Below are 13169 nucleotides of genomic sequence, written 5' to 3'. Positions count from 1 at the left end.
TAATACAATACTGAAGTAACGATAAACGTAAGTACGTTACATCATCACAAATTACATGACTAAAATATGACTATCTGTAAAAAATATAGTATAAAACTTAATAAGGTAACTCGTGTAAAATAAATGTAATAAAACAAAATGATAATTATTACTACTCATCTAACATCACAGGTAGTTTGACTGCCCCTCGTTTTAGTTTAGTGGTTAACGTATAAGCCTTCTAATCCCGATTCGCTTTGATAAACGTCATTGTTAAGAAATTCTCAAGTAGCATGGAGATAGGTCGGCAGTATTACATTCCCATCGATCCTGCGTCTGGTCTCTCCCTGGATGTGTCAGAGCCGGTCACACACCGTTAAAAATGGCCACCGTGTCTGATCAGGGGGTGATCAACATCATGCCAAATCTTTAAGATCTTTCTTGTTACTGAATAACAATTAATATTTCGTAAAGCGTAAAGCTTATTTTAAGAGTGGAGATGACTAGCCCAACGGGTCAGGATCGAACCTGTGACTTTTTACATCGTTAGGCGGCCCTTAAACCATTGCGCTATTGATGCTTATATAAATATATTGATCGTATGTTACATATTTATTAACAAAAAATAGATGTTCTTGTGAAATTAGTAGGCTTATACCAGATTTCCCATCATTATAAATTTTTGATTTTAAGATAACTTCTTTATTAAATTATTGATCTAAAAAAAATTACCATATTATAAATATTACCATATTATTAGCAGGATTCCTCCAAAAATAGTCAAGGAAAGACATATCTAATCTAATCTTAAAACAAAACATGTTTAATTTTTATAAAAATAATTTTATAACATTAAATAGTCGTCTTATATAAGTCAAAAAGGTTGAAAAATGGAGCGACCTTGTGCCTGAGCAAAGGTCATTATACAATCAGTGCTAAAACACGAGACAAGTTTAGTGCCCATGAGAGTAAAAAAACCTGTGTATAACTCGTAAACCGATTTATGTATTTGTATCTACGCACTGTTTGCACCAACACAAAGATAAATTTATAGACCATTACATGATGGACCTTCAATAGAATGATTTATTCCATGTATTATTGTGATTTAAAACAACTAAAGCGACAGAGTGAGCTCACCGTTAGTTGGTCGAGGATACGCGGTAAAATAGACGAAGACGAACGATGGTATCTGCACGTGGAACGTGGTACAGCAAGTACAACTTTTTAAAGAATATATTATACTGACGTACTATTTTCATATTTACATAAATGGAATACGGCCTATATTTCTTTGATAGATTTTCATTAAAGTAACTTTTAAGTCTACAGTGCCGAAGGGCCGCGATGAACCGGTTTTGTAGTAACCGGCGTAGGGCACTCACTAGCAGCCTTACGTTGCCGTGTCGTAGTCCGGAGCATGCTTTTTATCGAGTATAGTTTTATTTTCATTGACAATTCAATGACTGAATGGAAAGTTTAATAATAGATATAAATTATAAAACCAGTATTATTTCGTGATATGGAATGTCATTGGCATTTAAGCTATTATCTACTTACATATGTATCTTTAATAAATAACATATATTGTGGAAGTTTGGACGCCTACGCGTTCTTGTTGCTATAGATTATAACATAAAAATGATGCATAACATTTTATAAAGTTATTTCATTTTTTTTTAATCTGTGTCGATTGTGTGCATCATCGATGTAACTTGTCCATCACTACGAGTTCGTCCTCAAACAAAGAACTAGGCAGAATCCGTCAAGTCACGCCGACCAATGCGCTCTACCACCTAAATAACAGCCGAAAACTAATCGAAAACACCCGGAACTAATCATTTTTTAATTATAAAAAATGCGGATAACATCGGATTCCACGTCTCGGTTAAATTCGATTGAGAAAACTCTAACGTCGAATAAAATTTTATTCTTTTAAAATCCGTTAATACCACGCTATCCAAATCAAGAATAGAAAAATAATATAGTTATGGTGGCTTTTGCAAGATTTATGGAGATCAGTGTAGTCCATTAAAACCTGTAACGAACTAGTTACATGCAACCCGGATCTCTCCCGCTATTTTTTGGTGACTGTTTAAAAACTGCTTGAATTTATTATTGAAACTTATTGAAGCACATCGCTGTTTTTTTTTAAACTGATCGAATCATATGACGGTCAATGAAATTTACACATCAACTCCGAATAAAAGTCAGTGTAACTGTCAACGTTTTCAGTTAGTTTAACGGTGCATATATAAAAAAAATATATAAGAGACACAACTGTGACCATCATTGAAACCGGCTGTATTATAAATTAAACATTAAAAACTTCTTTGAGAATTGTGAATCATCTTAATTATTTACTTCTATCTGTATTATCTCCGAAATTGATTTTAATGCGTGTGAATTTCCCGCCACAGGTATCGACCGTGCCCGCAGCGTCACCCTCCTTTTATATTGGCCCTTATAATTACGATGTACATTAACATATCACTACATAAATTATTTTTATTCATTCCGGTAATACATGCAATGGTAATAATTATATTTAATGAGTCAACAATGTATTTCACTTTGTACTTTAAGCGTTTATAAAAAAACGAAATTCTCAAAATTATAGTCAGATAAGATAACGTATCATGTTAAAACATATTTTTGTTTACAATTTTGACCTCAACTATTCCTGTGTCATGTACTTAATAATAATATAATCATATTAAATACTTAATTCATCGAAAAAAAACATAAGAAATACTTTACGACTCGCAGAATAGTTTATGGGAATACATATCATAAAATATACCTGTAATAAAAATTAACTTGGTTAACTGGCATACTATTTACATAATTATGTATATATTAAATAAATAATCGCACCTAGGATACGTTTGAAAGATGACTGCATCAAGTTTTCGTGTTATATAAATACATTTTTATATTAAAAAGATTTTCCAGCTTCAGAATGAGCTCGAATAACATTTTGTATACTTTTCAATGTATAAATATATCAATATTTAATAACTCGACGAAATATCTTCAAAAATTTTATTTAATCTTTGCCGGATGCAATATGTTATTATTTAACGACAGACCGGTTTTTGACTGTTAAAATTTTCCATTATTATTTTAAATATTAAGATTTTATATTTTCGAAATTAAAATTGTTTTAAATATTAACGATTTTTTATTCTATAAAGCAGTATTCATCTGCTTTTTCATTCACCCAAAAACTACTACATAATTAGATTGATATGAAATATAATATACTTACTCCATATAAACTTTAACTATTCCAAATCTCACTCTCCATCGAGTACGCAATAGATTTAATAAGGTTACAATTTTTTCTCTTCACGTATTAATATATATATATATACGTAGGCGCAGGAAAATTTTATTACCTATATTATTTTTAGTTATAAATAATCGAACTCTTTTTTTGTTTATTTGACATAATTAAATATTGTAAAAAAACATCCAAATATTCAGTATTTAGTAAGTTTATTAAAGTATTACGATAAATTAAAGGGTTAAAAATGTTTTTTAAATAAAATCTTGTTAAAATGTAGTTGTTAATTAAAGGGCATAAGAGACATTTAGCGTCTAATAACAAATTCATACAGACATACATTCATAATAAATTCGAGCGGCGCACCGTTGCCTTCCAAGAATATTCCGAAGGAGTATGCTTTGACGAAATAGATTCCGTCACGCTGCCTTCGCTATTTTTTTTAATGTGTTGTCATGCCTACAATTTACGAACTATTTCTCTATTCAATATTCGAAGAACTTATTTTATTATCATGTACAGTACAGTAACAGCCTGTAAATGTCCCACTGCTGGGCTAAGGCCTCCTCTCCCTTTTTTGAGGAGAAGGTTTGGAGCTTATTATTGTTATCATGACATATTTAATTATTATTGTTATCATGACATATTTACAACTGGTATATATTGTTTATTATATAATGATAATCAATAAAATCGTTATTTAAAATACAAACTAAATAACTTAATCATAAAATTACTACTAGTTTGGCAAATTAAAATGACTATTAAAATAAAATGAAGTAGTTTTGTTTTAACAAGCTTATTGCCTTCGCCTGTCATCATCATATAGGCCTCTGCATCTTTGACAGATGATTTAAGCGGCATCGCGAAGGCACTTGCGTTCATGACTGAAAAGACCAATGCGAGAGAGGATCCTTCGGCCGCACTTCCGACAAGTGTATGCGCCCCCAGATGGGCGGGGGTTTGAAGCCCGCTCATGACGCCTAGTGCGTTTTTCTTTTATTAATTTAAACCAGGCATTGTCGTGCTTTGATTGACCTTCGTGAATAAGGCGTCGCCACTTGGCACGGTCCTTTGCCAGTTCCTCCCATGGATTGCTAGGGATGTTAAACGCAACCATATCACGCTTAGCGCAATCTTTGTAACGGAGCATAGGCCGCCCAACAGACCTTTTTGCATCCACAACCTCTCCCAGTAGTATTTGCCTTGGAAGACGAGTCTGCTCCATTCGATGCATGTATCCCAGCCACCGTAACCGTTTTTTTTTTGAGAATGGCCATGATGCTAGGCAGCTGTGCCTCGCCTAGAACAGACTCGTTTGTCACGCGATCCTGCCATGTGATGCCCAGAATGTTCCGAAGACAGCGCAAGTGAAATGTGTTTAGTCGGCGTTCTTGTTTTGCGTACGTTGTCCACGTTTCTGCTCCATACAAGAGTGTGCTTAGGACACATGATTGGTAAACAAGCATTTTCGTTTTTACCGTAAGGTGTCTGTTATCCCAAGGTAGCAAAATTTGTTAACCACCTGTAAAAGTGCGCCGTTAAGCAAGATGACTGGTTGCTCTAAACATCCTTGCGCTAAAATAACGGTCTTCTTGCAGTTTATGGACATTGAAAAGAGGTCGCACGCTCTGGCAAATTTGTCCATTAGACTCTGGAGTTGAGCTTGGTCATGAGCAATGAAGGCAGTGTCGTAAGCAAAGAGGAGACAAATCTACAAATATATTTATAAAATATCTACAAATAGGTCCTCCCTGTGGCGTTTGGACTTGAGCATTGAGATGTTGTACAGCCTACCTTCGGTTCGCGTGTGTAAGTCAAGTCAAGAACGCCTTGCTGTTCATCTCCAAAAGCAACCTTCAGAAGCACCAAGAAGAATATTCCGAACAAGGTGGGGCCCAGTGCACAACCTTCGCGAACACCACGGCGTACTTCGAATGGCGTGGATGTGTTGCCATTGTGCAGGACGGTGACTTCCATATCTTCGTGGAACGATTGCACTATCCTTAGGAGTTTTGGGGGGCATCCAATTCACTTTTCTTGTAACTGTCTGAGTGAAAATATCATGTCGACAGTTGACCGTTGGGACCTAAAACCACATTGTGCCTCAGGGTATACGCGGTCGGCGTGCTTTTGTAGTTTGCCTAAAATAGCCCTCGCAAAGGCTTTACCGACGGTGCTAAGAAGAGATATTCCGCGGTAACAGTTGCAGTCGTCACGATCGCCTTTGCCTTTATAAAGAGTGACGATGTTAGCGTCTCGCATATCCCGAGGGACGTAGTTTTCTTCCCAGCACTTAGCCAGGTTGTTATGAAGGATGGGTAAGAGACACTCAAGCTTGACGACTTCGGTGACAACATCGTCTTTTCCGGGGCTCTTTCCGCATTTGAGCTTCTTGACGGCCAGATAAAGTTCCTCTACTGTGGGTGCAACGTCTAGCTCGTGCCAAGTTGCCAGAGTCGGATTCGGACAAGCTCCACTGCTTGTGGGTGAATATCCACTGGGCACGAGTAGAGCCCCTTGTAGTATTCTACCCATCTTGCCATCTGACGGGTGCTGTCTGTTATAACAGAACCGTCGGTTTCCTTGAGAGGTGCCGTCTTTTTTGGAGTAGGGCCAAGAGCTCTTTTGATGCCCGCGTACACCCTGCCAATATCCCCCGCGTTTGCGCACGCTTGGATGCTTTGACAAAGCTCTGTCCAATACGCATTTACAAAGAAACGCGTGGTACGCTGGAGTGAGGCTTTTGCCTTCGTGAGATCTTCACGCGTCGCATCGCAAGGGTTAAGGCGAAAATTTAAAGTGGCTTGGCGTTTTGAGTCAATCAAGGGAAGTAAGTGCTCCTCGTTTTCTTGAAACCAGTCGTAAGATTTTGCCTTTTGATAGCCAAAAACCTTGCCTGCAGTGTCAGTGAGAAGAGACTTGACTTTTCCCCATTCGACTCGCGCTGATGCCGTACTGTCCCAAGTTGCAACTTCTTCGCGGACGAGTTCCCCAAATGACTCCACTACTTCCATGTCACGAGTCTTGAAAAGATTTATCTTTTTTCGACCGAGTGGCTTGGAAATGGACTCTCCTAGGGACAAGTCGGACTTTAGTAGCAACGAGGCTGTGATCGGTGTCGCAATCGGCACTGTGAAACGCCCGCGTGTGGAGTGTTCCCGTAGATCCCTCCTTCTTGTAAGAGCAAGGTCTAATTGGTGCCAGTGTTTAGATCGAGGGTGCATCCACGAGACTTTCCGCATCATTTTGCCTTTAAAAAAGGTGTTGGTAACACACAGCTGGTGCCTTGAACAAAACTCCAACAATCGTTGTCCGTTGTCGTTAAGCTTGCCTATGCCGTGTGCACCGAGGCATTCAGGCCAGGCTGATGTGCCCTGACCGACGCGGGCATTAAAGTCACCCAAAATGTGCAGTCTGTCAGTTGGATTCACCCTGCGCTCTGTCTCATCGAGCTGGCCGTAGAATTGATCCTTGGTCTCGGGTTTTGAACTAAGCATCGGTGCGTAAGCGGAAATTAGCGTGACAAAGCCGCTTTTTGTATTTAGACGCAAGACCATAATCCGCTCGGAAACGCCTAGAGGTGTCTCTATGGCGTTGATGAGATGGTTTCGAACCGCGAAACCTACACCATGCTCTCGTGTTTCCAAGGAACTCTTACCCTTCCAGCAAAAAGTGTAGTTAGCTTCACGCAAAGACCCTTCGTCTTAAGTTCTGGTCTCTTTTATGGCTACAATATCGATATTGAGCCTTTTAAGCTCCACGTCGATACTGTAAGTTTTGCGCAGTTCTTGGGCGCAATCGGAGCTTCCGTAGGTGTACGATGAGGAAAGGCTTCCCGAAAGCCTTCCCTCATCGTTTCGACATTCCATGTCCCAAAGCGCATGTAAGCAGCGTTGGTGCAGCGAAGTGTCCTCTCCGTGGATGCTGCTACGCCTGGGCCAGGCAACTTTATGGCAACACGGGCTTGCCCAGTACCCATGCCACCCTCTCCTCCTCCCCAGCAGGATCCGCAGGAATGACGAGTCAATACGTGTGGTGCTGGTTTGGCCGCAGGTGACTGGCTTACGCCTAAACGGAGGCACCGCTCCGGGTTTAATATTAGTTTTCCTTCTTCTTTGGCGTGACGCTGGGATAATTTTGGGAAACAGCATATCAAGGAGAGGGGTGAGGATACTGTGATCACGGAAGATACAGGAATGTGACACTAGTAGCTAGCTTTACTTGATAATTTATATTAGTATATTTATACTATATAATAATATTTTTTTAATGAAAACATAGATGTAGGTAATGGAATTAGAGTAGATTCAATTTAGATTAGTATTTCCGTCGGAGTTTGCCTATTGACCGCTCGTCACGGCACGGGGTCGATTCGTCAAGCTTCAAAACTCGAAAAACAAGAGCCAGAGGGGTCCGTGAGACTAACGAGTATAAAAACAAGAAATACAAAGGGTGGGGGAAGGTAGGCTACATTACGTGACGCTGAGCGTAAGATAGAGTGCCGTCTAGTAAATCGTCGGTAATCTGCGTTATGGTGCGGCGTTTGTACAACGAATTTAAATCAAGCTGCTTTATTGCACACAACCCCAACAACATTGACACTTAAGACCTTTTAATTGCAATATTAATAAAAACGAATTACTCGTTTTACTATTTAAATAAAACTATATAACGTAAATACCTACATATCAAGTAATTTCATATAAAATACGCTAATTATTTGGAATATATATTCGACTACCTAACTAGACTAAAAACTTTCTTTAAAGTTGGTTTCGTGTCTTATATTCATCAAGAAAAAAAGATATGAAAACCACAATCAGTTTTGACCGAAAATTTTAAAATATATTTGTAACGTACCATTTAAAACACTCAAAATAATAAAGCATTGTGAGTAGAAAAATTCGACACAACGAGGCTTACGGTGAGTCACAAAGAGCGTTGAACCTTAGCGTCAGCCATCTTACTTGCGTCCGCGCAGCCCTCGCTCAAGTCGTCGAGGGTAGATTTCTTAACATCCCTTTTGAATAGACTATAGTTAATTTATTCAATACGCAAGCTTGACAGGACACGTTATTTCAAAAAAAGTTCTTTAAAATTCTTCTAAACCTTAGGTTACCTACTTCGGTAAATATTTTTGTTTCACGCTCTTAAAATATCGACGTAATGATATTTATATAAACTAAAACTAAATATATTTTATATCAACATTCGTTGTAAATTAAAAATATTGGTTTTTTCATTTAAAAGCGTGTAGAGGTTATACTATTTATTTAAATATAAAGGTGTTTTTATAAAATATATGCAAAACTACATGATCGTCCCGACTTCCTACGGGTAAAATTCTTAATTTTCAAAAAATATTTCTTTGCCAATGCTATAACCTATGTTCCAAATTTTAGCTTTCTTGACTCAGTAGTTTTGGTTCGTTGATAATCAGGACTCGGTCAAGCGATTTTATGTGTAGATTTTTATATATAATATAATGTATGCTCGTGTTGTTATTACGTAGTACGTCTACAATAAGAGTTTTTGTTGTCTCAATAAATTTATTGTATAGCACCGGTCCCGATACCTTTTGTTAAAGATTAGGTACTACTCAGAATTCTCATCATCTACGTCTGTTACAAAGATTATTCAAAACAAATATCTTTCCTACGTTTTGGATTTAGTTAAAAGCCAATCTTGCGATTCCGACTGTTATATTGACCATTTTGCGGTCGTACTATTTTATTGCATTGTAAACTACTGTAATCATTGTAAAGCGAAACAATTTAACCGCCACGGGCCTCTCTGACGTCACTCGACCACAATAAAACGTGAATTGTGCCTCCGCAATGCCGGTACTATTACAGGAAAATGTTTAAATACATACACGGCTATTTATACTGTTGCTATGAATAGATTTTATTTTCTTATACAAAAGTCAGCCCGTTAAGCAAGTACGAAACGAAATGTATACTATGTAATACTTTTTTTTTAAAAGTCGACATCAATGCAATCAACTAAACAAATAGACCGTCATAGTTCTCTTATTTTATTGAAATGTTTAGTTATTTAATATAACGTCAGTAAGATTGGATATTTCTTACAATATAAGGCTTTGCTTTTTCTTTGATATTTATTAATGTGTATATTAAATTAAAGTTACCCACTGCATTTGTCTGTATGTATCTTAGAGCTAATCTTAGAAAATGGTATAGAGATTTTTATTCAGTTTTCACCAAAGTACTGTCATATTCTGCTGGGTACGACGTACTGATATATCGAAACGGTGACAGATTTATATTTAAAATTGCTTGTTTTACTAACACTTGTAACTTTTGCACTTAATTGAGGCTTAAAGCTTATGGTCTTGTTGCCAAAGCAAGGTCGACCGCCAGATTCTTCCTCGGCATACAGGCCGATTGTGCTGCTGAACGAGACGGGCAAATTCTTCGAAAAAATTCTCGCTGCCCGTCTTATTCAGCACCTCGACGAGGTGGGGCCGGGTCTGTCAGAGGCTCAGTACGGGTTCAGGGCGGGTCGATCAACTATCGACGCCCTGGACGCCCTGAAAACCCGGACCACGGATGCGGTGGCCCGAGGGGACGTAGTTCTGGCGGTATCGATAGATGTTGCGAACGCCTTCAATAGTCTTCCTTTCGAGACTATTGGGGAGGCACTCCGATACCACGGGGTGCCTTCCTATCTCAGGAGGCTGTTGGGGGCATACCTCCAGGACCGGGTAGTCCTCTGGGAGGGGGGCGATGGGCGTCTTGTCCGGCGTCGGGTAGGCTGTGGCGTTCCACAGGGGTCAGTTCTCGGCCCAATTCTGTGGAACGTTGGCTTCGACTGGCTCCTGCGGACATCCGTCCTTCCCAGAATGGGGGTGTTGTGCTATGCGGACGACACTCTCATCACGGCGACAGGGCGGAATTATCAGGAGGCGGCTCGCCTGGCCGAAGTCGGTACGTCGCTCACAGTGGACCGCATAGGAATGTTGGGCTTGAGGGTCTCCATCTCAAAAACGGAGGCCCTCTTATTCCACGGTCCACGTCGAGGCCCCCCTCGAGGGGCGTTTATCACCGTCCAGGGGACGGTGATTAAGGTGCAGGCCCACATGAAGTATCTGGGCCTGACCCTGGACGGAAGATGGAGCTTCGGGCAGCATTTTGTCCAACTTGGCCCGAAGCTCATCAACGCTGCTGCTGCCTTAAGCCGGCTCCTACCAAATGTAGGAGGGCCGGAAACGCCATGCCGGCGATTATACGCCGGTGTTGTGCGGTCCATGGCTCTGCACGGTGCTCCCATCTGGGTGGACGCTCTCACCGCTCGGAACAAGGTTCTCTTGCGAAGGCCGCAGAGAATCATAGCGGTGAGGGTGATACGCGGATATCGTACGGTGTCGTGGACGGCGGCAACACTTCTCGCGGGCGATCCGCCTTGGGAGCTCCAGGCGGAGGTGCTCGCGGAAGTGTACCGGTTCCGGGCGGAAGTGAGGTCGCGTGGCGACCGTCCAGGGTTGGAGGAGGTGCTGCGAATCAGGACTCTCGCCCAGCAAGCCCTGATTCGCAGGTGGGAGGAGGATCTGAGGTCCCCATCAGCAGGCCTGGCGACAGTGGAGGCGATCCGTCCCCACTTGAGTCGCTGGGTAACGAGAAAAGGCGGCACACTGACCTTCAGACTGACTCAGGTGCTTACTGGACATGGGTGCTTCGGTAAGTACCTGCACGGAATAGTCAGGCGGGAGGTAACGCCCTCCTGCCACGAGTGTGGTGCGCCTACGGACACGGCATGCCACACTCTGATGGAGTGTGCCGCTTGGGGGCCTCAGCGCCTTTCCCTGGCGACTTTAATCGGCGGAGACCTTTCGCTGCCGAGCGTGATAAATGCCATGCTTGGTAGCGAAAGGTGCTGGATGGAGATGGTCTCCTTCTGCGAAAATGTCATGTCGCAGAAGGAGGCCGCGGAGCGGGAGCGCGAGGAGAGTGCCTCCGCTGACCCGCTTCGTCGAAGAAGACCGGGGAGAAGACGCCAGCGCTATGCGCATCTTCTCCTCCCGCCGTGAGTGTCGCCGGGGCCAGAGGGTCTCTGTACCCCGAGTACCCCCTAGGATTTGGAGGCCCGCAAAAGCGGGCCAACCGTCGGGACGGCACGGTAGTATGCGCAAGCGATCCCGTGACGTCCCCCGACAAGATGGAGTGGGTACCGCTGGTTTTTAGTGGGTATTCCGGCGCCTTCAGCGCCGGCGAGTCCCACATACCCCCCCACCTTATGTGGGGGAAACACATAAATGTGTTTTTCCAGCGAGAAAAAAAAAAAAAAAAAAAAAAAAAAGGCTTAAAGCTTACCGTAAAAATTCTGATCATTATCACAAGTACAACTTCGTAGCTACGGGTGCAAAACTGGGACCCGTGACAGGTATTATCTGAAAGAAACTCCTTGAGAATACACTATACTTATATGTGATTTATTTTTATTTCAGTTTTTCAAACCAGAGGTAATTCAAAAAAGGAATATTATTTTTAATTTAATAAATATGTATAAAACGATTATAATTTTTATTTAATCGAACTGCTTATAAGCATAAAGTACATTCATATTTATTTTCAATAGCTGTTTTCAATATTTATAATTCTAAGACATTACTTGCATAACACCGTGTGATATTCGCGCAACTTAATTCTAACCCAGCTCAGCACTCCATTGCAATCGTAAACGTATACTTTACGACCCACACATGAACGTGTGTGGTCACAACTTCATTCAAATAAAAATTATAAGCGAAAGCAGTAGTGTAAGAACTTCTTACACTGGCAATATAATCCAATCTAATTGCTTCGTGGTAGATCATTGCTAAGTTGGTAGTTGGCTTGGCCATTTACAAACAGGCGGCCTATAGGCGCGTCTGAATGTTCAAAATAATTAAAAAATAATAACGATGTCGTGGATAAAGATTGAAAAGCGCTGGTACGTAAGATTTTGCGATGCACCAAATATGACAAAACTATGTTATTTAAAACATATAAATACATAAAATATTAATAAAATGTTACATTTTATAATAATAACAAGCTTCCCGTCGTCCCGGCTTTACACAGGTAGAATAAGGGTCATAAAACGTTTATATTCATGGACATTTTTGTATTTTCACAAAAAAAAAACTTATTTTGTTTGGGGCCAGGAACTTAACAGGAATAAACACGTCGAACAGAGGATAAACACACAGTAATAAATTCATTTTTATTTATTAAGAATAAAGATGATAACTTGACAATTTTTCTGTGCAAAAACAATCAAAATTGCAAACTAATTCTTCAGTCAACAAAATAACTAGCGATTGAAACCACCAACAGTAATAAATTAAAGTAAAGGCTTTGATTTATGGAAATTTCAACGAACAACATTTTCTTTTGTCTTGAATATTTTGAGTCAAAATTATGACAATGAACTTAGACATACTTTCATATTTAACCTTACTATTAATTTATAATATTAAAAGTTTAAAAAACTACCCTGATTTTATTTGAATTACACATTTGTTAAAGTAACTAATTTTATTTATTTTATTCTCATGTCTAATTTAATTCTTTTTTAATAAATCGTAATATTAGTTTTGATCATTTTACACACAATTTCTAAACGAAATTAATTTGTCGGTACTAAAAAAACATGCGTTCCACACAACACAAAAGAGAAAGAGATAGTAATAATTTTGTACTGTCAAGTTAATTACTTTTATTGAAATAATCTGTCCACATACACACATTGTATTTATGATACTAATATTAGCATATTCAGTATCCATCGGTTAAAACTTAACCTGGTCCTGTCCTGTTAGTGGTTACACGATAACCCGCAACTGCCAATAACGAGTCTTCAGTTAGTACATTTTATGTCATCTTACCGGTTTATA

This window comes from Nymphalis io, chromosome 2, assembly GCF_905147045.1.
Source record: "Nymphalis io chromosome 2, ilAglIoxx1.1, whole genome shotgun sequence".
Classification (NCBI taxonomy): Eukaryota; Metazoa; Arthropoda; class Insecta; order Lepidoptera; family Nymphalidae; genus Nymphalis; species Nymphalis io.
The sequence above is the reverse complement of the archived record's forward strand: the minus strand, read 5'-3'. Positions refer to the sequence as shown.